Raw genomic sequence first — 26450 nt, 5'->3', positions numbered from 1 at the left:
TGGCAAAAGATCCATAACTTGATGGGGTTTTTTGCCGTAAATAACCTCAAATAGGGCCTTCTTCGTTGATCGATTGAAAGAACTATTGTAAGCAAACTCAGCCTGAGGAATGATGAACTCCCACTCTTTGAATTGTCTCCTACCAAACTCATCAATAAATTACCAAGCGATCTGTTCACCTCCTCAGTTTGCCCGTCAGTTTGAGGATGATAAGGACTAGAAAACTATAGTTGAGTTTCAAAAAGCTCCCAAAGTGTCTTCCAAAAGTGACTCATAAATTGCACATCACAATCTGATACAATTGATTTCGGAATGCCATGTAAATGAACGCTCTCTCGGAAAAATAAAATAGCATGATGGGAAGCATCAGTGGAGTTCATGCATGGTATAAAGTGAGCCATTTTTGAAGAAGCGGTCAACAATTACAGAAATGCAATCACACCCAATGTACCATTTGTCGAGTTTTAATAAAATTTTGTTGCCTATAAAAAAAGCTACAGAAATGCAATCACACCCGTTGTTGCATTCTCGGCGAGCCTAGAACAAAGTCCATCGAAATATCCTCCCAAGGGACATTATTGCTAGCTAGGAAGTTGCTGGTATAAACCTGTGTTTTGCACTCCTCCTTTGGCCTTTTGGCACACCAAGCATCTTTGCACAAAACGAGCAACATCTCGCTTCAAGTTTGACTAAAAATAGTGTTCTTTAACCAACAATTCAGTTTTGTCCCTTCCAAAATGCCCAACTAGGTATTTGAGGGCCAAAAATAAATCATTTGGTGGACCAAAAAGATTCAACACAGTTTTAAAAACACCTCTGCTCGGAAGACAACACAACTCGAAAAAGGTTTGCAAGTACTTAGTAAATTATTTTGACGCACGCGGTTTGAAACAAAAGGAACAACAAAACAGTGTCTTCGGACGTCTACGCATTAAGTTGACCTCTTGTGAGTGATCATAATTAATACCAACATTTTCCTCATCAGAAGATGACAGGAGGCCGAAGTATTACGGATTACCACATGGGATGTCTACGCCATGTTGTTGCTCCTGACACTCACTTTATATATAGGGAAGAAATCTAATAAATAATTGAAATTGATTCTTAGCATTTGCTTTCGAAACCTCACTCTTGTACAAGACATATTTCCTTTCGATCGGAACGGATCCAGCACCCTCCCTAGGGCCTTTGTATTATTCAAATTCAACGAATAATAGACTTATGAGGGGAGTTGACATGCAACAAAAGAGACTACAGTTTATAAAACACATCACAAGACCAAAATTTATATTAGAAAAAAAGAAAAGTCATGAGACAGACCCAGAAAATGAATTCACAAACCACAACATGAAGAAACAAGATCTTCACTTTATTACAAATGACTCAGACCCAAATGAAGAACAATCTACCTTCACAATTGACCACTGCATATTTGCAAAGTGTTTTAATCTATAGGACCCAACAATGCCATTAGAAAGCCCGACACACATAACCTTCGTATACGCGTTTCGCAAGATGTCACCAGCACTAGTAGAACAACTTACTAATTAAGCGGAAATGTCATGCTTCTACTGAAACAGTATTGCCCAGATATGTCACTAGTAGAAGGACCTATTGACAAAGCGTAAATGCCTGTTGGTGCTTCGTCACTCAGCAGACTTTCACTCTCTTCATGACTTCGTTGATTAACCCATGGATCTTTTTTGTACTTCCTTAAACTTTCTAATTCCATAACCACTTCTTTCATTGTTGGCCTATCTTCACCTTTCACACAAAGACACCTCTTCACAACCTTTGCAATTGCTTGGAGTTGCTCCAAGGTCCCTTCCTTCACCACCCGAGGCTCTAAAATTTGATACAACCTATTTTCCTTCATTGACACAAGGAAGTAGCTTGCCAAATTCCTTTCCTCTTGAGACCTCTCAAGACAAATAGGCTTTTTTCCAGTCAATAATTCTACTAGAACCACTCCGAAACTGTAAACATCACTCTTCTCGTTTAACTGGCTAGTGTGGAAGTACTCAGGATCCAAGTAACCTAAAGTCCCTTGTACTAATGTAGTCACTTGAGTTTGGTCTAAGGGGACTAATCTTGAAGCACCGAAATCGGCCATTTTTGCCACGTAATTAGTGTCTAGCAATATGTTGGCAGATTTAACATCTCTATGAATGATGGGAATGGATGCGGCAGAATGAAGATAGGAAAGTGCACTAGCTGCTTCTACGGCTATTCTCAATCGATGATCTAATGTTAACCAAGATAATGGCTTATGAATATGTTGGAATAGTGTGCCATTTGGGACATACTCATAAACAAGCTCTGGAACCTCTGATTCAAAACAACACCCCAAGAGCTTCACAACATTCCTATGGTTAACTTGTGTTACTATCATCAACTCATTGATAAACTGCTCTACTTGGTTCCCATCCATTACTTTGGACCTCTTGATGGCAACTACACGTTGATCTGGTAAAATTCCCTTGTAAACCACACCGTATCCACCACGCCCAATTATTCGGTTCTCGGCATAGTTGTTAGTGGCTTTCTTTAGCTCTTCAGCTGTAAAGAATTTTGATGACTCTGCACTTGTTCCATCGATTGAAGAAATTTTTTGTTTCATTAATAAGCCACCGTTTTGTTGGAAGAATTGCTCTCTTAGTTTGATTAGCTTCCTTCTATTGATGCAGGAGTATATCCAAGTTACACCAATCAGTAATAACACAAAGCCAAAGCTCAATCCTACATAAAACAAAGGTATAGATTCAGTCATTACGTAATCTCTACTAACAATAAATAATAGCTATTTCGCAGTACGTGTGATGAGTTTTGCCGAGACACTGTGTTTGGTTTGCAATTTTGAGATTTATTTTTGAGATTAAAAAATTCTATAGATTTACGTATTTTTTCGTCTTTAGTAATTTTTTTAACATTTTGACAAACTCTTTTACTTTTTAAATAGTGATACGCTGTGTCCAAAAAGTATAAAATAAGTAAAAATATTTGAAAAAATCACTAAAGACAAAAAAATACGGATGACAAAACAGTAAAAAAATTTGGAGAGATTAGTTCTGAGATGACAACCAAACAAAGTACTCGAAACTTCGTCTTCATTTTTTTCACCATTCATGTCATTTTTCCCTTAAAAATGGATGAAACTTCCTCTCCATTTAAAGTGGAAGAATTCTAATTAAGAAATTAAATTTCATTGACTGTGCAACTATGTCAATGAAGAAATTAAAATATATATATACACACAAAGACACACGCACACATACATACGCACACATTCATACATACATACATACATACACGGTTTGTTTCATATGAGGGGTCCTCCTATATATGTACAGTCAGGACCTCCTCTTTTCCTATCAAATTTCGATGATTCGAGCCGCTCAATATGTTCAGAACGCGATTTTAAGGGTATTTGCAAAAAATTGTCAAAAAAAATTGACAGGTAAGGGCTTGAGTTGAGTGGTTTTTTATTAAACCGTTCAATAAAAAACTATTAGGATGAAACCATTTTCAGTCTTTTTTTTTTTTTTTGCCAATTTCTTGCAGGTACCCTTAGAATCACGTCCTGATCATATTGAGCGGCTTGAATCATCAAAATTTGATCGGGAAAGGGAAGGTCCTGACTTAAACCGGACTGTTATACATATATATATATGGGCGGTTCCGGGAACAACTAAAAAAACATCCAAAATCTCAATATCATAGTTTCCGATCAAATTTTGATGATCTGAGTCGTTCAATGTATTCAAAACGTGATTTAAAGGGTACCCCCTAGAAATCGGCAAAAAGAATGACTAAGAAGAACTTGATTTGAGTAGTTTTTTATTGAACCATTTAATAAAAAACTCTTCAGATGAAGTCCTTTTCGGTCAGTTTTTTTGCTGATTTCTCGCTGGTACCCTTAAAATCACGTTCTGATTACATTGAACGGCTTGGATCATCGAAATTCGATTAGGAACTTTGGGTGTTCTTTTAGATTTTTTTTAGGTATCCCCGAAACCGCTCCGATATATATATATATATATATATATATATATATATATATATATATATATATATATATATATATACACACACACACATACATACATACACACATATACACACACTCTCTTACATTGTACAAACAAGTAATTATAAGCAATCCAGAATGATTATTTGGAAAATTGGAGAGGTGGAGAGAATTGCTCGCCGGTCCTATTTTTTTGCTTGGGTTCCATGCGGACCCTCTTTTGTAGGTGCTATCTCATCTAAGTCCTTTTTAAAGATGCTTTTGCAATTTTGTCCTTTTGCTAAATTTTATTTTGTTTTTTTCTAGAATTTTTGAATGTGTGAATTCTTGGAGGTGTGAATTTAAGAGGATGTGAATTTCTTCGGTGTGTGAATTCTTGGTGTAAATTCTTTGGTGTGTGAATTACTACCATTAGTATTTTACAAGGGGACCTTTTATGAGACCCGAAAATCTCATCTACGTCCACAGCTTCTCTCCTCTCCGTCACTCTGCCTTTGTAGCACCCCATGGCGACGATCAGATCCATGCCGTCGCCGACACCCTCATCGCCAGCGAGAAGCGGCTCAACCACAACCAACAGCTCGACTAGTACTCCGCCCTCCAGCTCCCCCGCCACGCCGACCCTGACCTCATCGCCTCCCACTATCGCCACCTCGCCCTCCTCCTCAACCCCCACCACAACTGCCTCCCCTTCGTCGATCACACCTTGAAGCTGGCGAAGATACAGATCGGCCGTGAAGGTTGAAGCGGGACAATGTAATGACGTAACAGACGATGACAGGGGTATTCTAGATAGTATACTTAAAACAGGGCTTACACGAAATGGACTTGACAAGTGGTGAACTTAATAGATAGGAGCTGACAAAATAGGGCGGGCCAATAAGGACCCCCTATTTTCTAGAGTTAGAATGGGCAGGAGTCTTTTATAGTCCAATCTGGTACAATACCTTTTACGGGCCCAATCAATTAATTCCTTAAAGCCGAATACCTTTTGCAAAAATCCACAGGAAAATAACGGCTCAGGATGTATTTTGATAATTAATATCCGTCAAGAATAAACTAAAAACATTTGTTAGTGCTGAAAATGTTTTTGACGGGTATTAATTATCAAAACACGTCCTTAACCGTCATTTTCCCAAAATCCACAGTCCACTACTCCACTCCCATTGGACCACATCAACAAGGAGAATCGGTGAATGTTGATTCAAGTTTGGAACCAAAAATAATCTTGCATATATGGGGGTGTGTGTGCATTGGATCTTGTTATGATATTAATGAAGAGGAGTACTTTTTTATAGTTTTTCCTTTTCATATTGTGACTGTTTGTTGATTATTATTATTTTTTTTTGGTAAAACCTATCTAGTAAGGGTCTCATATTTAGGATTGACCTAGAGCCTCGAAAACCTCAGAGCCGGGCTTGATAATACACCACTCATTCTTATGCAACGATTGAGATTGCATGATAGCTAGCTCTATCAAAAATACATACGATAACTGCTATGCTAAACTAGCAACCATCATGTGCATGACTTTACCGACAGAGAATTGGATCTCTAGCACGTTTTATGTACTAGGCAATTACGTACGTACGTACGTACCTAGAGATAACTTGATCACTGAGATTTGTGAGGCCTGATCAGGAGTGCATCCACGTCCGTCGCTTCTTCCATCGCCAAAGTAACGAGGATTACAAGAACAATTAAAACTTCCCGGAGTATTCGTGCAAGTTGCATTTCCATCACAATCATTAAGGCTGGGATCTTCGCATTCATCAATATCTGCCAATCAATCATTAAGAAATATATTAATTGGTACGCTAATTTCTGGGTCTTCTTTTTATAATTATGAGTTCAGCACATAGCATAACGAGTTGGAAAAACAAAAGCAGCATAGCCAACAGCAAACCTGTGCATCCAGGACTAAGATAAGGATTGCCTTTATAACCATATTTGCATCTACAAAGATATCCTCCTAAGCCACTCTCTGTATTATCAGTACACAAAGTATTATTCGGGTTGCACAAATATGCATTTGATTTATTGGCTACAGCACAACTTTGGTTTCCAATCGCAAAATCGAGTACTATGGGTACTCGGTACCCGAAAGTGGGGTCCGAAAAATCTGATAGGCTGCTGAAATTAAAGCTATCCTGCTCTCCCACAAACGCATAGCTACAGTTGGTGTATGACCAAACCTGTGACAAGCATAAGAACAAGACAGAAGAGAATGACTTTTCAAGTGGTTATGTTCAAGACCGGAAAAAGTAGAAAACAGTGCAACTTCTGTTCAAAGGGATGGAACGTCCAATTTTACCCAATTTTGTGCCGGGGACAATCAAAATCGTTGATTTGTTAAAGCTTGCCAAGATCATCAAGAAACATTTATTACGTAGTCATATTAATTGGTATTCAATCAAGTCTCCATACATAATTCCTAAAGCCCAGTTTCACTAAGTTTATTATTATTTAAATACTTATTTTTCTTTACGAGATATGTTATTCTCTCACAATGCGTCACATTTAATTCAAAAACTAAGTACTTATTTTTCAAGTAAGTACTTATTTTAGTTAACGAAGACATATGCCGAAAGAACGCAGAACAAGACAAACTAGACAGTGCAATACCTTTCAGAGACTAGAGAAAACCTTCGTTGCCGAAAATTTAAGGGAGGTGCATGGGATCCTTCACCTAACAACCTATGTGCCCCAAAAATTGAATTTTTTTAGCCTTATGGCATTGAATTCGATTCCTTGGGTTATGGTTTTCAACAAATATAATGGTGGAGTAAGGTTTATTTCCCTTCGCTAGCTTTATGAGTAGGTTTGATGCTAGAGTAAAAAGAGGACAGGACTAACGACTTGGGAACACTTCCTCAATGTTGCTTAATACTCCTATATTCAACTAATATTAATCCGTATATTATACTGTTTTTATAAGATTTTTCATTCAAAAATATACGTAAAAGTCTTCAATTCTACCTTCTTTCGGTAAAATTAGCTAGGAATATTTAAATATCCATCCTTTTTATCCATGTCATGTAAGAATTCATCCCGCCCTTTTTTCATGCTTATGTTTTTATTCTCTTAGTGTGTGAATTACATTTCTTATCATTTTTCACTATGATATACATATATTATGTTATATTGTTTTCCTAATTTAGGGGGATTGAATTGGTTTGTTTTTCCAATTTAATGGGATTGAATTGGATTATTTTTCTAATTAAGTGGAATTTGGTAAATTTAAATATTATTGATTACTTTTTTTTATCATGGAATTTATTTGTGGAATTGATTTTTTTTAGGAATATAAAATGATAAGTTGACCACATCTTTGAATGTTTTCTTCAATCTTTTAGTTGGCCAATCAGACAATAAAAAGTCATATTTTTCATTGATCTTATTAAATGGAATATGGCTAAATAACCATAAAAAAAGAAATAACATGACATACTCAAACCGTTACATGATTAAATGGTTAAATTACCGTGACATTACATGGTTAAATTACCATGACAATTACAATGTGGACACAATAAATATCCCATGACAATTACAACGTGAACACGAAAAAAATCCTATGATTCGAATAAATATTTCATGGTAAATGGTTCAAATAATTTATCAAATGAAAATAACAGAAAAACATATTTCATGGTAAATGATACAAATAGTTTACCATGAAAACTAAAACCCCATTCGGATGGCATGGACGAATGCATGCGCCATTCTTCTTCTACCGATTTTTCAAAAATGGAGGACAGACTGATCTTCTCCGATTTGTGGCGTTTTGATTTTCAGTGTTTAGATTTTTAGAAAATCAGAGAGCCCAACGTGAGGATTCGAGGCTAAATTTCTCTTTCAAATATATGTTTCAGGACCACTCCTTTGTCTGGACTAGACCCCCGTGTTTTCGTCGAAGATGATATCATGGCCGAATGATCTTTGAATCAGGGAAGCTTGTTTGACTCTTCTTTCCAGTGATCTCGAAACACTTGGTTCTCGCCGCTCTCGGCGACGGTGGGCCAGATGAGTTGGGCAGCGGCAGTGGTCGACGGTAAAATCCTTGAATTCGCAGAAGAGGGGGAGTGCAGGATGGGCGACAGTTATGGAGGACGTCGACAGCGAGTTGGGCAACAACATTGGAGGACGGCGACGACGATGGAAGATGGCGACAGCGAGATGGGCGGTGTGAGGGGGATCGTGTATTTTGTTCCTATCTATGCAAATGGGTTCCATTTGGTTACTGAGATTTCTCGGGATTTCAAATCTAATATGGAAATCCAAAATTCAAGCTAATGTTTCACCGAGATTTATGGGTTTTCAGTTTGGGTAATGGCTATTTTTCAGGGAGGCTTGTGGAATTAAGTTTAGGTCTCAAAATTCAATGCTATATATACATTCCATTTCAGCTTAACTAAGGGTAGCTTTGGATTTTTTAAAATTTCGAGATGATATCATTACTATTTGAAATGACCAGGATGAAAACTTAAGTTGAGTGCGGACTGAGGATGAATCTTTAAGTATCCCAATTAGCTAACTATCTAATCCAACAATACTTATACTAACTCCCACTTATCATCTTGTGAATCTTACATGTTTTCTCTTGTTTCATTCATAATCTCATCGCTTTAAATTTAATCCAAAACTTATTTGAAAATCTAACATGACTGTTACGTTTTGGTCAGTAATTATTCAGTGCTCCTGTGGTATGGGGCACTACCATGATGCTCTCTGCATTCATACACAAGTTTGTAGTTGTACGTGGATGAAATTGGAGTACTACGTGGCTGTTGGAGTATCCAATTACTTGTGGCAAGTAAGTGATTTTTTTTAATGATTTTCTTAATTACTCCCTCTATTCCATTTTGTTGACTTGTTCATTATTCTTTTTTCCTTTTTTGTGTCTATAGCGTACGTCTTTCCATATGATATATAAAAAATATAAAAAAAATATATGCAAGATGAATCTTATGTGATAAGTTTCAATTTGTTCTATAATACAAATTTGTCGAAATCAGAAAAAAATATTATAGATTGAAATATATATGCAATAGACACAATAGAGATTAAAAAAAAAATAATGGACAAGCAAAATAAAACAGATGGAGTATTTTTCATGTGTTGGTTTTCAAAAAAACGAAAGGAAAAAATAATACACAAGTCCAAACCTCGGTATGATCCGCAACGCTAAAAAGGGAAACGGTGTACGCCTTCTGCCCCTTTGGAATATCGGTCTGGCAGCAACCAATACCGGTACAATTTGCATCAATCATGTCCGTACTGCTGTAGCATTGGGACCCACATCCACTAAGGAGGGTCCCACCTGGACTAGACGCCCTGATTTCGCCAAAGTCATTACAGCCGACAACCGTCAACTTATTCGCCGTGTCCGAAAACGAGTATGGCCAGGCCGGCGGCAACGAGGCCCAGGCATTAAAAGCACTGGTCACGTTCCCGGTCTGGTTGTAGCACCTCGAAGCGACAACGTTTCGGACCCGGACTTGGGTTGGTGAGATGGATAGGGCCTCGAGGTCGCCCAAGAAGGGCTTCGAAGTGCTGCAGTTGATTTGGAAGTGCGACTCCAAGGAGCAGGCAACCCCTATGCCGAACGGGTAAGGGACACTTAGGTTTCCGCATTCAAGTGGGCAGCTGGGCTGCTTGGTGACAAAATAGCTGTTGTAGGTTACGTTGGCGATGTTAGCGGTTATGTTTTTTCCCAGCGTGGGTTGTGCTAATAGGAGGAGCCATGAAAGAAACAAGAGGAGTACTGCATGGACATACATGTTTAAGGATGGACACATAGTGTTGGATGTGTCTATCTCTCTCCCCAGTGAGATATATATATACACACACACTACATAGTAATATTAGTAAATACCGAAAATTACTATATTTAAACACAAGTGGGAAGCTATGAATCTTGACCTTCATATAAAAAAGAACGTTATTTTAGTTCAAGGAATGACGTAACTCCATTCTAATGACTACAGAACCCTAACTACAAATGAAGAAATTTGTAACTATATTCGCTTTATATTTAGGACAAATTAAACTTACACACTTTCGCAATTTAAGATTTTAAAGACAACCCGTTGATTACAAAAGTACACGATGGCTGGCATCCCAAAATTATCAGATTCTTAGTTCAAAATATCTACTAGCTATTTTGGTCCTTAGTTCAAAGTTACCACAAAGTTGATGAGTATTTCCATGTGATCAGATCCTTGATTAAGTACTGTGACTATATTGATATTTTCCCTTTTGGTGTTCCGTCCAATTTTTTATTGGACACTGGATGTACCATTTGCCGAGTGTTAATAAAAAAAAAAATTGCAGATCAAGAAAGTACTGACTCTATCCATACATAAAATATGCCTTCCATACATAAAAAATTAAAATAAAAATAAAAAAATTTAGACAAAGTCTTTCATTAGCTCATTTTGAGTAGTAACAGCCTAGAATATCAAATATTTGAACTCGACTCTTGATCATTACTTATTTTAAATATTTGCTGATTACATTGATTGAACACATGTAATTCAAGTTTGCTGAGTTCTACTTGATCAGCAAGGAAGATTATGTAACACAGGAAAACAGATTGCTCAAATTAAGCTCGATCGACTTAGATGTAATTTCCTGTGACAAGTAAAATTAACTTGACTACTTCTGCAAGTCGATGGTCAAATTTTCAAGTCATCGATTAGTTACTTAGATAAGCTTCTCTGCAATTCTAAGCATATTGAATAGGATGAGATATTACTGGGAATGGAGAGCTTTTAAATAGATCAACTTGCTTTTTCCAGTTGTAATAATTTAAGACAATGATGTGATAATGTATGAAGTACTACTAAACGTTCAAGGTCAACTTGCATTGTTTTTGCTTTCTCGGAAAAAAAAAAAAACAGATCAACTTGCGTTTTCCTGATGTAAAGATTTTCGATGACGAAGGGATCAAAGGAAAGAAAGATTTTCAATGATGATGATGAATTTTTCGAAAAATCATTTTGAGCCACTTGGGTGTTTGGCATGGTGGTATAAATGGCGAATAGTATTGTCCACCGCAGAAAATTGACCAATATTTTTTTTACCGGCAAAATTGACCAATATTAACAACATAGAAACTTGACCAATATTTTTTTTAGGGACAACAAAAATAAAAAAGAAGGTATAAACCCAAGTACCCCTAATCTAAGCTAGGTACCGTACCACCAGACCAGTAATAAAATGCATTCAACTTTCACGAAAACGTATATTTATAATATTAAGCAGTCCTTCAAAACAAAACAAAAGAACCAGTCTACTTCTTTGTATTTCTTTGAACTAGTGCATTTTAGTCCCTCTTATTATAGCTTGTATAATTTTCACTCACAACCTAAAATATGTTTTACACTAGTACTGGCCCTATATAGTTAGAAATTATTATTCATCAACTCCCATATGCCTCAAAACAGATAAAAGTATCCTAAATTAATTTGCATCGCCATTTTTCTCTCCAAATTCACCTCTCATCTTTTTTTTTAATTTTTACAACTCATTTTTGTTTCATGAATATCTAATAATTACAGTTTCGTTTGCTCACGTGTTTAGCTCTAAACCTAGTGCATTCGTTTCCTTCAAGTGCTAAAGGGGTTCACAATCGATCCAATTGCTCTTTCAAGGCTATTTTTGTCATCAAGGGTAGCATCCTTGGAATTAACCTGGAGGGTCCCAAAATGGGATGTCTACAGTTAGGTTTTGTTTCAGACTTTCGGTCCAATAAGAAGTCAGGCTCAGGCTATATATTATGGTCCATAGAGCACAGATTTTTGCTTGGTTGCTGATTGCAAGCCTATCATTTCTAGAATTTTCTTTTGGTTGTGCAGATTTTTGGTTCGAAATTTTTTTTTTCTGAAACGGCAAAAAAGATTTTTGGTTCGATTTTGGGGCGTAGTTTCATTCAACACTTTGTTGGATATTTTATTTGTCTTAATTGGTTCAACATTTTGCTTATAAAAATCATGAAGCTGGTGTTTTTCCTTGCTCTTGCTTTTCTCCTCAATGTACCCTTATCATAATTTCTTAACGGTTTTGTTAACCTCCACCCACTAGGCGAGGACAATTTACACATGTTTCTAAACAAGTTCGGATATCAATGCATATTTCACAAATATCAATACACCTTTCTCGGATATCAATGCACCTTTTTACCTATTATCCTATCTATTTGGGCGGATTTTAGAATAATCCATTTCTTAATAAATTTATTTTCAAGCTAGAGTATGTATTAGGCATATCTTACCTTGGAGGGTGTGTGTGTGTCTATATATATATATATATATACACACACACAGTCCAGTTCAAGTTAGGGATTTCTGATTTTGTTACGGTTCGCACCTCTTTGTTCCAGATCGAATTTTGATGTTTTTATGAAAAACTACTCAGATCAAGCCCTTCCCGATCATATTTTTTGCCAATTTCTCGCATGTATCCTTAAAAACATCTTTTAAACACATTGGACGGTTCGGATCATCGAAATTTGATCGGAAAAGTAGACTTTTGCACGAGGTCTGGATTGTAACAAAATTAGGGATCCCTAACTTGAACTTGACTGTATATACCTGACTTGAAGGACTATATATATACAGTCCGGTTCAAGTTAGGGATCCTTGATTTTGTTACTATCCACACATCATTGTTCTCGATCGAATTTCGATAATTTGAACCGTTCAATGTGTTTAAAATGTGTTTTTAAGAGTGTCAGCGAAAAATCGGCAAAAAATATGACCGGAAAGGGCTTGATCTGAGCAATTTTTGAAAAACTGCTCAGATCAAACCCTTCTCGGTTATAATTTTTGCTGATTTCCTTCTTGCTCTAGTTGTTAAATAAATGGGTATTCCATATTATTGCTTCTCGTTCTGACATGCATGTTTTTACAATTGGGGCTAAAATATTGAAGATGACGTAATTATAGTTTACGGACCTGGAGCTTTCTAACATGTATACTAAGGCCTCGTTCCGGAACTGAAAATAAGTACTTATTTTTTAAGAAGGCAATTTCAAGCTCAAAAATAATGTGTTTACACAAATAATTTTCTTAGTAATATGGATCTTGTTTGATAGATCTTATCGAGATCTTTTATACAGTGCAAAAAAAATTAAAAAATAATTTTTTATTTACATTATTTTTAAGTTTAAAAATGTGAAATAAATACTTATTTTTTAAGAAGGTGTTCTGGAACGGAGCCTAATTATATCTGTACAACACTGGAACGAGGGAAGCTGCTGTGCAGCTTTGTGCTGCACAGGGTGCTGTGCACCCATGGGTGACGCCTTGCCGGCATCGGTCCGGCGATCGGAGACGTTCACCACATAGAGCTCGTCAAGTTCTACGCGAGCACCAAAAATCAGCTCGATAAAATATCGTTAAGTGCCTCATCCGAACGCATATAACTTGAAAAAAAATAAATCCTAATGGATACAAAACACTGGATCAAAACCACTGGATCCATTTTTTTCAAGTTATATGTGTTCGAATGAGGCACTTAACGATATTTGATCGAGCTGATTTTTGGTGCACAAGTAGAACTCGACGAGCTCTACGCGGTGAACGTCTCCGATCACAGGACCGATGCCGGCAAGGCGTCGCCGACTGGTGCACAGCACTCTGTGCAGCACGAAGCTGCACAGCAGCTTCCCCCGTTCCGTACAACACTTGATTGGTGGCCTATGATAATTGTTTACTATAAAAACTTGAAAGATTACACACGAATTATTTTATTGTTCGATCTGAAACTGGCACTATCCCTAAATGGATAAATAATATTATGGGATAGAGGGAGTATTAATTTGCTATTATTAGATAAAGAAAATCATTAAGAAAAAGTTGATGACCTTGTTTTCAATGTTTTAAGAAATTTTATTCAGGTGCATAAGAATTTTCATATTTATGCAGTTACTTGCACGATGAAATCACGACTTTTAATTCTAATATTTCCCTTTCTGCATTGGTTCCAAAATATATTCCTTAATTTGAAGCATTTGAGTACAAGGAGAATCTTTGCAATATTCGTACATGTTTGACTTATCCCACATCGCTCATCTAAGCCACCCAAGCTTAATTAATAAATTCTAGAGGCTACTCCATCTATTGCCAATTGGTTTTAGATTGGAACCCTCCAAGAAATTTAACAGAAAGAAAACGTTTTCGATGTAATCATGTGACCATTTCCCATAAGAATGATGGATGGAATTGTGAGGGAAGGAGTTTAAGTGATAATGGTTGATAAATGGAGGGGTCTCCTTGACCGGTTTTGAAGATGAGGGGCTGTTTATGATTTTTACCCGTTTCCTTGCTGAGGTGAAAACTTGAAGCGTGGTCCCGAGTGACCAACTAATTACCATATATTGATCACAAACAGTTCCAATGGGTTGACTGCTTATAAAATGTAAAAAATTGGTAGAAAGTCCACTATAGAATGTTTGTAACCCACTAAATCCACTTCTAAATTTTATAACCCCTGTAGTACACTAATTAGATTTTGGTGAGGCCTTAAGTCCAATTCAATTAAAAAAAGAATTAGTTCAGGTCCAATATAAAATGACTTCTGGTGGATTAATTAGCAGCTTAAGAAGAGCTCAAAACCTGCTGATGTAATACCTAGATAATCCTATACCATTGCCAATTGGTAGCTTTGAGAATTGTATTGACCTCATAAATCTTTCATCACAAACCATGCTTCATCTTTCCATCAGAGTATACACATACACATCATGGCGTCATGGCGTCATGATATATTTTACATAATCTTTATGATAACTAAAGGTATGCGAATCTCAATTAATTTCAAGTGATGTAATTTTATTGTCCAGAAGCAGAGAATGAGTTTAAAATCATGATAAAACCCCGTATCATTTGGTCACAGAAGATCGATAGCACCAGAAAAGCTTCAAACGTGAGACTTTTGGGAGAAGCAAGCTTTAAACTTGTATGTCACAAGCCACCCCATAATCAACCCCTTAAGTTTACTTTCTCTATTTTTTTTTTGCTCGGCAAACGAATCATTTTATTGAACTCGAAAAGGATACATCGAGGGGAAGAAAATTAGATGAAAGGTGCAACAAACTATCCAACCAAGGTTATACTTTCTCTATTATAAATTACATATATGTCGATACGTTATACTTGTCAATTGATGTCAACAGGCATATTGAATTGAGAAATTTTTCAACACCTATATTTGAGAACCACAGAAGCTCAATTTTTGCAACCTTGTATTATGTACGGTTTGAGAATAAGGGATCGAGGTAGCTAGAGTAACTATCCCGAAGATTGGGCCATGTTCATTTTGGGTTTGAAGGAATTAGTTTTTTGGGTTTTTTTTTTTTTAAGTTTTTTGAGATAACTGGCTTTCTAACTTGGTCCTTTACAATGGGGGAAGTCCTCCTTTTATAGGCGTAAGAAGGGGACGCTTACATCACTAATTACCTACACAAACAGTATAAACATATAATTGGTTTACTGTCGTCAAGCACCAATTATATTAGTTATACTACTAAAGCCTACTGCACACATTTATTACATAGACTATTCATGCCCAGAGTCTTGACTAGTTTAGTACAAACCAATTAGTCTTCTGGCTTGGACTAGTCATACACAGATGACTTAATGAGTGGAGAGAGATCGATTGAGAAATGAGAATAATAATTGAAGAAAAAATTATTGAGACCATGCGCAGAGAGAAAGTTTGGGTCTAGAGACTCAAAACAAACATGAAATTCTTTTATAATGCATAGCTCCCATTTAATTAAGTTTGGATTCGAGAGAGATTAATCTGTTAGCCAAGACTAATAGACTTTCCCTTTACAGGTTATGTTGTTAACACAGTACTTTGTACAACAATATGCACAAGATGCATAGGTGGCCGTGCATGGATCATTGGGCAATGAATGAGTTGCTAACTAGCTAGTTTTTTGTTGAACGGCGAAAGCAAACATTTTATTAAGGGGAGGGGAAAAGATACAATCAACCAAAGGTTGAAAGATACATTCAAAGGGCCAAAGCCCAAACATCTAAAAAGGCCTACAAGTCCAAATAAAACAAGTAAAGCTCAACACCTCAAAAGGCCTAAAAATCCTAAATCAAACAACTAAGCACAAAAAAAGAGCAGCTAGCCCAGAGGGCTAGGCCCAACCCAAGAAATTCAAAACAAACCCAAACAATCCAACCCAACCAAGGTGCCCGCCGCTGCCACCCACGATCAGACAACAGCACCGCGATCGCCGGCCAAACTAGCTAGCACCCCAAGTTGCTAGCTAGTTGACATTGCTCAATGATACAATGTCACCTCAACATATTGGACAAAATGGTTATGCATAGTGTTGTATTAATAGGGTTTCCCGTTGAGTTTAATTTTGTTAAGCCGCCTTCAAAAGTAGTTAAACATTACCCATCATATTTTCACTCTTATTTTGATGATCATAATGGTCCATCTCTTAGAACATTATATTTTAACTCTCCCTGCAAAAAATAACTAAGTGGATATCAGTAATTGAATGATTAAATCACCAATCAAAACTTCAAATTGTGTGATTTAAATAAGTAGTTATCGACATCAGATTGTTAGCTTTTTAAAATCCCCAGAATTCGAGAATCTGTTCTTTATAATTTTTGGTAACCATTCCAAACTGATCATGATTTTCCAAAACTAGAATCTTAAAATCTGCAAAAATAATTTCTCGTAAACACCCACATAGTATCATTGACCTTAGACAAAGTCTTTAATTAGCAGAGTTTCCATATTAAGAGAAATATTTCAGCTGATCTCGTGATCTATTAGAAATTAGTTTCAGATGATGTAATTGATAAACAAGCATGCATACATTGAACACATATTATTGTTGTAATTTGTTTATTAGCGCGACTCTGCTCAGTAATTAAGATAATTAATGTAACAGAAGAAAATAATTTACTCATGACCTGGCTTTATAGTGTCCTTTGAGATCGGTTTGACCGCTTCTTTTTCATTTTTTTTTTAAGTCTGTTCAAGTCAAGTTTGATGGATCAGTAACTACTCGGTTTAACTTGGCTAATCTACAACTCTAAGGCCATCCACAGTGGCATAATCAAAAATGGATATCCAAAAGTTGATACATCAGCTTTTAATTATCCATTTAAGAGGTTACTAAGCTTAACAATATTGAGGTCCACAATGGTCACTTCTAGTCCATAACTAAAATAAGGGATACACTACATTTTCACTCTCTCTCCCCTTGTGTTTTCCACCATTGATCACTTCCCTCCATAACACTTTTTTTGGCAAAAATATATCAATTTTCTCCTTTAATTTTAGGGAAAAAAATTGGTGACTTCCTTCCCTAATATTATGAATTTGGAAAAAAAATCATGCACTCCAAAAAAAAAAAAAAAACAGATGTGTTCTTGAATTTGTAAAAAAATGTAAGTTTCTTTATGTACTCAACCACAGGAAAAGGAACGAAAAAAGAATAAAAAAAAACGGAAAAAAAAAAGTGAAATACCTTAATGCGGCAACAAATGTTTTCCACCATTGATCACTTCCCTCCAACACGCTTGTACATAAATTTTAGAACCAGTTAACTTATGTGGTGTGAGATCCACAAATTTTGATTATTGAAAAATGTTCCTAGTTTTGGTTATCCAAAGCCCAAAATTTGATTATTTCTAAGAATATTGTTAAGTTTGATTATACCATTGTGAGCCATCTTTTACCCCAATATTGTTAATTTTAAAAATAATTTGCTTTTGATTATGCCACTGTGGATGGCCTAAGCACATTGAAAAAGATGAGGTATCATTAGGAATGGAGAGCTTTTAAATGAGTTGCACTCCTCTCCATACCCCATCCCTCAATACTCCCCAATTTTGTCCTCATCTCGAGCCCATATCCGAACCGTTCATGTTGTAGAAAACGCAATAGTTTAAGACTACAATATGACTACACATGAATCGCAATAGTTTAAGACTACAATATGACTACACATGAATCTTCTAATCCAATGCTATCTAGGACTCCATGCTGGTATGGAGAAACATTAAACCAATTAAGCTCTGCAAATAGGGATCTCTTCAATTTCTAAAACTAGAGGGACGACTATGAAAATTTACCCAAAATTGAATGAAACCCTAGGAGATGAATGGAAACTTCCTTTGTCTCTTTCAAACAGCTCCCATTCAGTAACGTCGGGACATAAGAACCCATCGCAGCAAAGGTAGTTGAGTATCCAAATAGACACCCAGTCAAAACCCACAATTAGCACAAGATGAAACCTAGGCGCGTATGATGTCCAGAAAAACTCAAGGTTGGCACACCCATATCAGAAGCAGAATGACGCCGACAAGTAACCACCGACTAGTGAAACCCAATGATAAGGGTAGGGCCACACCAGTGCGAGCCTTGTTGAAACTTCAGGCTCTGGTGTGCGACTGCCGGCAAAACGAGGACCCACGACACCACGGTGAACCACTATACACCACACCCGAGCACCGAAACTCCCAACTACACCCCAATCGCGCTACCAAAGCTGTCAGCACAATCCAAACACGCAACAAGACCTCCGCAGCTGAAAACTAGGATCCAAACAACCCAAACATCTGCTGCTGCTCAAAACCTTGCCTTTGCAAGACATAATACCAATCAACCACGCCAAATTCCTGTGTAGGGTTTGAGGCTTAGGATTTTTCTTTTCACGTTTGGGGTGGCCCATCAAGTGTTTAGTTTGGGCCTAGCCCTTGTTTGGGCTTGGCCCTTATGCTATTTGGGCTTTGCTCTCTCAGGTGTTTCGGTTTGGCTCGTTAGGTGTTTGGGCTTTGTCCATTTTGTTGTTTTTATTCAACCGTTAGTTGGGTTCCCCTCCCCTCTCTCCTAATTAACTTGATGTACCCTCGGTCTAATTTTTCTTTAATACAATTTTATTACTGATAAAAAATTTAAAAAAAAAAAAAACCTCACTCATGTAGAAGATATCTTTTTTTGGAATGGATACAGCTCCCTCCCCAGGGCCTTTGTATTGTTCAAGTTCAACGAATTGTAGACTAATGATAGGAGTTGACTTGCTACAAAAGAGACTACATTCTATAAAACACCATCACAAGACCATAATTTACTACAGTAGAAAACAATATTAGTCATGAGCCAGACCGGCCCAGAAAATGAATTCACTAACCACAACATGAACCATAACATGAACAAATAAGATCTTCACCTTATTACAAATGATACAGACCCAAACGAAGAACAACCTACAATCACAATTGACCGGTGCATATTTGCAAAGCGTTTTTGTCTATAGGACCCCACAATGCTATTAGAAAGCCCAACACATTACCTTCGTATACCTATTGCGCAAGATGTCACCAGCACAAGTTGAACGACTTACTATGCGGAAATGTCGTGCTGCTACCAAAACTATATTGCCCAAATATGTCACCAGTAGAAGGACCTATTGAGAAAGCGTAAATGTCTGTTGGTGCTTCGTCACTTAGCAAACTTTCACTCTCTTCATGACTTTGTTGATTAACCCATGGATCCTTTTTATACTTCTTTAAACTTTCTAATTCCATAACCACTTCTTTCATTGTAGGCCTCTCTTCACTTTTCACGCAAAGACACCTCTTCACAAGCTCCCCAATTGCTTGGAGTTGGTCCAAGGTCCCTTCCTTCACCACCCGTGGCTCTAAAATTTGGTACAACCTATTTTCCTTCATTGACACAAGGAAGTAGGTCGCCAAATTCCTTTCCTTTTGAGACCTCTCAAGACAAATAGGCTTTTTTCCGGTCAATAATTCTACTAGAACCACTCCAAAACCATAAACATCACTCTTCTCATTTAACTAGCCAGTTTGGAAGTACTCGGGATCCAAATAACCTAAAGTCCCTTGTTCTAATGTAGTCACTTGAGTTTGGTCCAAGGGAATTAATCTCGAAGCACCGAAATCTGCCATTTTTGCCACGTAATTAGCATCTAGCAATATGTTGGCAGACTTAACATCTCTATGAATGATCGAAATGGATGCGGCAGAGTGAAGATAGGAAAGTGCACTAGCTGTTTCTATGACTATTCTCGATCGATGCTCCAGTGTTAACCAAGATAATGGCTTATGAATATGTTCAAATAGCGTGCCATTTGGTATATACTCAAAAACAAGCTCGGGAACCTCTGATTCGAAACAACACCCCAAGAGCTTGACAACATTCCTATGGTTAACTTGTGTTACTATCAACAACTCATTGATAAACTACTCTACTTGGTTCGCATCCATTACTTTGGACTTCTTGATGGCGACTACGCGTTGGTCTGGTAAAATTCCCTTGTAAACCACACCGTATCCACCATGCCCAATTATTTGGTTCTCGGCATAGTTGTTAGTGGCTTTCTTTAGCTGTTCAGCTGTAAAGAACTTCGACGAGTCCACACTTGTTCCATCGATTGAAGAAGTTTTTTGTTTCATTAATAAGCCACTGTTTTGTTGGAAGAATTGCTCTCTTAGTTTGATTAGCTTCCTTCTATTGATGCAGGAGTATATCCAAATTACACCAATCAGTAATGACACGAAGCCAAAGCTCAATCCTACACAAAACATAGGTATAGATTCAGTCATTAGATAATCTCTACTAATTAAAGACAAATAAAAGCTATTTCGCAGTATGTTGTAATAAGCTTTGCCCAGACTTTGTCTTTATCACGGGTGGAAATTGGTTATGATTCCAATGGATTGGTGGCACTACATACCCATATGATCATTTTTTTCACCATTCATGTCCTTTTTCCCTTGAAAATGGATGAAACTTCTTCTCCATTTAAAGTTGAAGATTTCTAAGAAATTTAATTTCATTGACTGTGCTACTATGTCAATGACAAAATTTAAAATATAAACCGTAAAAATGTACAACCAAGTAATCAATACAGAATGATGCGACAAATTTGAAAACAGAACTAAGTCTTAGCAAGTTTAGCTAAAGCCCGTCAACATGGCGTATTGCTTTGAAATGTTCCTGTTACCTCATTTTGATAGAGTATTTTATATAAAATAAGATTACAAGATAAGATATTCAGTAACTGTGGAATCCCATCCCACGTTGGAAAATTAGAGAAGTATGGGCTAGTATATATAAGTAAAGGTTGACCAGCTAATATTAACTCGAGATTAATCTTTTGAGCCACGTGATTAGGCTAAAAGTTAAGCAGATCAGTTTGTGCAGGTCGTTACAGGGGTATCAGAGAGTTGACATCAACCGGAAGTGTGAGGCAGGTCCCGCAAGTGAGGAGCTTAATTGAGGTGTTTGTCATGCTTGGGTGGGCCCGACAAGTGAGGAGCTTGAGATACTTGTCATGCTCGGGCGGGTCCGACAAGTGACAAACTTGACGTGCTTAAGCGGGTACTTGTCTCGCGTCGCTTGGTGGGTGAAACTTGTTAGACCATGGGGCGCAACAAGAACGTTGTGATCTTATGTGGCACAAAATGAAAGTGCGAACATGGTGTACTACTTTTTAAGATCAAGAAATAGCAATTGTAGCCAAATCGTACCAAACCTAACCAAATCAAGCCTTAAATTCCAATTGTGACCAACAAGCCAAAAAGTTCAGTAAGGCGATAGACGAAGATGTTGGAATTTCAATACCTATATGTTTACTTGATATTGGCCGAGATTGTCCAGTACTACACCACTCATTCTTATGTAACGATCACGATTGCGTGATAGCTCTATCTAAATTACTATTGTGCATGACTTTACCAACCGAGAATTGGATCTGAAGCACGTTTTATGTACTACGTACGTACGTACCTAGAGATAACTTTGATCGCTGAGATTTGTGTGACCTGATGAGTGCACCCTCTTCCATCGCCAAAGAAATGATGATTACATGAACAACTAAAATTTCCTGGAGTATTCGTGCAAGTTGCATTTCCATCACAGTCGTTAAGGTTGGGATCTTTACATTCGTCAATATCTACCAGTCAATCGTTAAGAAATATATTGGTACGCTGATCTTATGATTTCACAACAAAGTAACTTATCGGGGAGATTTTAAAACGTCCATCTTTTTTTGTTAGGGGAAAGGGGGAGGGGAGGCCACCACATGAGTGGGACAGGCATGCAGTGGTGGAATTTTCATTTGGTGAATCTTCAAAACTAATTAAATCCAGTCATTCAAGTTTTTATTGAATGATAATCCAAAAATACACAGTCGACCAATAAAATGTTGATCTTCAAAACTTCCTCAAAAATTAAATGATATACATGAAATATAAAACTTATGTAAATAAGAAAGATAGTCCAGAAATACAAGATAAATATGAATTTGAGCCAGGGCAAAAGAGGGATTTCTTGTGAATTCCCTAATCCCAGTGTGGATGGCCTACCCTCGATCTGACCGGGGAGGAGAATATCGAGGTGCACGTTTAAGCTGGCCTGGCACAGCCCTTACGTTTAAAAAAAAAAAGAAAGATATAACCCTACGAAGGGAAAAAATTATATTTGCAAAAAAACAGTGGGGGTGGAGGCAAGCCTCTTAGTAGCTCCGCCAATGCAGGCGTAGGAATCTAACCCAGGCCAAATGAATGGGCCAAACGGTGCTCGACCAACTGAGACACCACCCACATCCAAAACGTCCATCTCACAAGTGTCTATGTGACATAATTAAAGTCGGAATCATACTGATACTTAATTTCGACGTTAAATAATAGTTACGTTCTGATGCTTGCTTTCGTGAAAAAACTTTGGATCTTATTCTTTTACTTATGAGTTTACCACATAGCATTATGAGTTGGGAAAACAAAAACAGCATAGCCAACAAAAAACCTGTGCATCTAGGGCTGAGATAAGGATTGCCCTCATAACCAGTTTCGCAAGTGCAAAGATATCCTCCAGAGTCACCATCCGTAATATTGGTACACAAAGTATTCGGCTGGCACAAATATGCATTTGAGTTCGGGGCTTCAACACAATTCTAGTTTCCAATCGCGAAATCAAGTACTATGGGCACTCGGTCCACGAAAGTGGGGTCCGAAATATCTGATAGACTGCTATAATGAAAGCTATCCTGCTCTCCCATAAATGCATAGCCACATTTGTAGAATGACCAAACCTGTAACAAGCATAAGACCAAGATAGAGAGAATGACTTTTCAGGTGGTTATGATCTTAAGAACAAGACCGGAAAAAGGAGAAAACGGTGCAGCTTCTCCTCCAAGGGATGGAACGTCCAATTTTGAGCTGGGGACAATCGAAATCTTGATAATCGGGGACAATCAAGAAATATTTGTTACGTTATCGCATTAATCGGTATTCAATCAAGTCACCATCTATAATTTCTAAATATGATGGCAAGGGGGCATAGAAAGAACACAGAACGAGACTAAGTAGACGGTGCAATACCTTTTAGAGACGAGAGAAAACCTCCGTTGCCAAAAAATTTAAGCGAGGTGCATGGGATCCTTCACCCAACTACCTATGTGCCCGCAGATCAAAAATAAAAAAAAAACTACCTATGTGCCCCAAAAAATTGAATTTCTTTAGCCTTTTGGTATTAAATTCGATTTCTTGGGTTATGTTTTTCAACAAATAGATATAATGGTGGAGCAAGGTTTATTGCCCTTAAGATGCTGCGAGGTTTTTAGAAAAAATTATGTTCATTGCTTGGTACATTTGGAAGGCCGGAAATGAAGCTGTGTTTGATTCGTCCACTGGGAGGCTATAAGCGAATATACTAGTTGTGTGGTGCCTACCTCAATCCAAATGGATAACCCAACATGTGAGGACCTTTTTTCCCAGTGGAGGGCTCCGGATAGAGGATGTGTGAAGTTGAATTGTGACGTCGCCGTAAAAAAGAATGGTAGGGATGCGACTGTGGCAGTGGTGGCGAGGAATTGGAAAGGAAATCTTATTGACGGTGCTGTTGGTGCAGTGAAGATTTCATCTCCCTTCCAGGGAGAACTGATGGCAATCCGCAAGGCATGTGAAATGGCCAAAGTGCTGGGCTTGCAAAAGGCGGTTATCGAATCAGACAATCAACATGCCATCAAGTTGAGTGTGTCCGAATTAGGCCCACCTTGGGAAGTCCTGGCGATTGCAGGGGATGTTAGGCAGATGAGATTGGAAATGGGGTTGGAATTTGCTTGGGCTAGAAGGACTGCGAACGGGCTTGCTCATGCCGTCGCACAGAAGGCCAGGGGTGGTCTCCTCCCTCAGAATTGGGTGGCTTCCACCCCCCCCCGGTTATGTTGTTTCCCTTTTGGTTAAGAGCATCTCCAGCCTTCACCCATATTTTCCCTCAAATTTGAGTCAAATTTTGGATAAAAATCCATTTTGGGTAGACACGTCTCCAACTATCAAACCCAAATTTTACACATCTACTTCTTTCTCTCTCTCTAACTAACCATTGGAGAAATGGGTCAAGGTAAAAGTTGTCTCAGATTTGGGCAAAAAAATGGGTAAAATCTAAAATGGGGAAGGATTTGGGTCAAAGATTAGAGAGAGATTTTTGTGATTTTTGCCCCATTTTTAAATTTGAGTCTTAAAATGGGTCAAGGCTGGAGATGCTCTAAGGAGTTTTTTTTTTCTTTGTAAGCCCTCTGGGCAGCGTTTTTGGTTATCAAAAAAAAACAAAGAAAGGTTTATTTCCCTTCGCCTTAGGGTTGATGCTAGAATAAAAGAGGACTGGACTAGGACTTGGGAACATGTCCTTCTACCTTTTAAGGGTAAAATTAGCTAGCTAATCCAACAATACGTATACTAGCTCCCATTTATCATCTCGTGAATCTTACATGTTCCCTCTAGTTTCATTCATAACCTCATCGCTAAATTCAATCCAAAACTAATTTGAAAATCCAACACGACGATTACCTTTTGATCAGTAGTTCTGTAGTGCTCCTATGGTAACTCACCACAACAAATTTGGTCTTTTAACAATGAAAAAATTTGTTGCCAAAAGTGTAAAATTCGTCGCTAAAGTTTTTGGCGACCAAAAAAATCATTGCCCAATTTCGTCGTCTTTTGCTTCATGCAAAAGGGGTACCACCAATCAGCGACAATATTTTTCGTCGGCAAACGCACATTTTGGCGATCGTTGCCATAAATGACCAAACTAGGAAAAAAATTCCCAATTTGTTGTTGCTCGAACTCAAACTAAGACCTCCGGTTCCCAAAATACTATTCCCACCAATTATCATTTGTCGATATTATTGTGAAATTAAATATATGTTACTATTTTTTAAATAGTTTTTAAAGTAATCTATGTATAATACATATATCATATCATTTATTTCAAATATATTGATTTTTTTTGAAATTTAAAAAGTAATTAGTATCGCGTTTGGCAAAGAAATTTTCTTTTCATCGCCAAATAGTACCATTCAGTGACGAAAATCCATTTTCGACACCAAATGATACCTTTTGGCGACGATTTCTATTTTTGTCGCCTTTCCATTTTCTCGTCAAATAGGTCCAATTTGGCAACGAAATTCAGATTTTGTCGCAATACACCATTTTGGTTGCAGTGACTCTCCTAATTCATGCACAAGTTTGTAGATGTACGTGGATGAAATTGGAGTACTACGTGGCGGTTGGAGTACCCAATAACCTGTGGTAATTAAGTGATTTTTTTTAGAGATTTCCTTAATTTTTTCATGTGTTGGTTTTCAAAAAAAAATGAAAAAAAAAAAAAAGAATACACAAGTCCAAACCTGGGTATGATTGGAAAAGCTAGAAAGGACAACCTCGTACTTCTGCAGCCCCTGGCCCCCTTTGGAATATCGGTTTGGCAGCAACCAACACCGGTACAATTTGCATCAATCAAGTCCGTACCGTTGAAACAGTTGGACCCACATGCACTAATGAGGTACTCGGCTTGACCAGCCCCCCAAAGCTCACCAAAGTCATCGCAGCCAACGACCGTGAACTTATTCGCCGTGTCCGAATACGTGTATGGCGAGGCCAACTGCTGGGACCAGATTGAGGTCCCGGAATTATTGGTCACGGCCCCGGTCTGGTTGTAGCACATAGAAGCAACAACGTTTTGGACCCGCACTTGGGTTGGTTTGATGGACAGGACCTCGAGGACGCCTAAGAAGGGCTCTGAATTAGTGCTGCAGTTGATTGTGAAGTTCGAATCGAAGGAGCAGGCAGCCCCTATGCCGAACGGGTAAGGGACACTTAGGTTTCCGCATTTAGGTTGGCAGCCGGGCTTGGTGCTGAGGAAGCTTGTGGAGGTTACGTTGGCGATGTTGGTGTTGGAGCATAAACTTGATTTGGTATTTTGGCCCAAGAAAAAAAGTCCAAGACAAGCCCAATAAAGAAGCCCAAATAAAAGATATTTTTGGAGAAGTATAAATATCTTGTTCTAGAAAACCTAGTTTTTAGAAGAGTTCTAGAATATCCCTAGAAAATATCTAGATATTTGTTGGACC

General features: G+C 37.6%; 1 pseudogene; it reads right to left on the bottom strand.

Moving 5' to 3' along the window:
• Positions 1-1292: 1292 nt before the first annotated feature.
• Positions 1293-26450, bottom strand: part of LOC131323670 (uncharacterized) — a 105631-nt pseudogene continuing 80473 nt past the window's right edge.

Source organism: Rhododendron vialii, chromosome 4a (assembly GCF_030253575.1).
Source record: "Rhododendron vialii isolate Sample 1 chromosome 4a, ASM3025357v1".
In the NCBI taxonomy this organism is placed as follows: domain Eukaryota; kingdom Viridiplantae; phylum Streptophyta; class Magnoliopsida; order Ericales; family Ericaceae; genus Rhododendron; species Rhododendron vialii.
The sequence above is the reverse complement of the archived record's forward strand: the minus strand, read 5'-3'. Positions and strand labels throughout refer to the sequence as shown.